This window comes from Lemur catta, chromosome 4, assembly GCF_020740605.2.
Source record: "Lemur catta isolate mLemCat1 chromosome 4, mLemCat1.pri, whole genome shotgun sequence".
Classification (NCBI taxonomy): domain Eukaryota; kingdom Metazoa; phylum Chordata; class Mammalia; order Primates; family Lemuridae; genus Lemur; species Lemur catta.
Genome location: NC_059131.1, coordinates 107,700,647 through 107,701,870, shown reverse-complemented (window position 1 = coordinate 107,701,870; position 1,224 = coordinate 107,700,647). Strand labels below are relative to the sequence as shown.

General features: G+C 37.2%; 1 non-coding gene across 1 annotated transcript; it reads left to right on the top strand.

Annotated features, from left to right (window-relative positions):
- Positions 1 to 251: 251 nt before the first annotated feature.
- LOC123637593 lies at positions 252 to 358 on the top strand. The gene has a single exon (XR_006734957.1). It is a non-coding gene; the product is annotated as a U6 spliceosomal RNA (small nuclear RNA).
- Positions 359 to 1,224: the final 866 nt, after the last annotated feature.

The following is a 1,224-nucleotide window of genomic DNA, read 5'->3' as shown; positions in this document are numbered from 1 at the left end:
CAGGGATTTGGTTTTATTCCCTGCTGTATTTCCTGCATCCACAGCAATGCCTGGCACATGTGAGTGCACAATAATATTTGTTGATTGAATGAATAAATTAAATGAAATTATGCATATAAAATACTTGGCACAATATCTGCTCATGGTAGGAATTCAATAATTGTTATCAGTTACTATATCAGAATAGGAATTGGACGACATATTTAATTTTACGTAGTCCTTACCTAAGACACTATGTCAACGGTGCCTTAGTGCTGGCTTGGGCAGCACATGTGCCAACACTGGAGCGACACGGAGAAGGGTCGCATGGCCCCTCCGCAAGGATGAGACACAAATTTGTGAAGCGTTCCATATTTTTTTAAAAAAAGGCAATGCTTCTTTACATATTTATATTAAAAATAAATCCTTAGACTATTCTTGAAAGTATATTTACCAGTATTTACCAGGTTTGTACTTCATTTAGTTCATGTACAGAAAGATAGTCTTTGTTATTCCTTGGTAATTCTCGTCACCATTTTGTGGATAACAGTCACGAGGCCATGAGAACAAACCACCTAATGTACAATCTCACGAACAGTGTATGCATGACCACTTAATGAATATATGTGGCATATAGTTAACACATGGGCCTCACTGTTCTTATTTTTTCTTGTCTCATATGTTCATTAGAGTATAAATTTTCCTTTACACGTATTATTTATTTTATGTTTACACTGTTGTTGTTGGCCTACTACTCCATGATAAAATTTCTAGGCCCTGTTCAAATCAACATTGCACAGAAGTAATAAAAATGACTTTTCATCTGAGCTGCTACCCCAGCTGTATTTTAAAGTAGTTCTGTCTCTCTTACAGACTTCAAATAATAAAGTGCACTGAAATGTTGGCTAACGTGTATGAAATGTTTCATAGGGCATCATTACAGAGATATCAAAATAACCTTCCTGAGGTTATTAACAGTGTTTGCAATGGTTATTCTGGAAAGTAGACATATGACCTTGCAGTGGAGAAACCTTAACCAGGCAATCAGGACGAATGTCACCCGGAAATGATGCACCAAGGACACATCACTTGTGCGGTGCTCCTGCCAGAAAGACAAACTTCAGTCTAATCACGAGTAAACATCAGACAAACCCAAATTGTGAGACATTCTATGAAATAATTAGCTGGTACTGAGCAATAGTGTCAAGGTCATGAAAGAAATGCAAAGACTGAGCAACTGTTGCG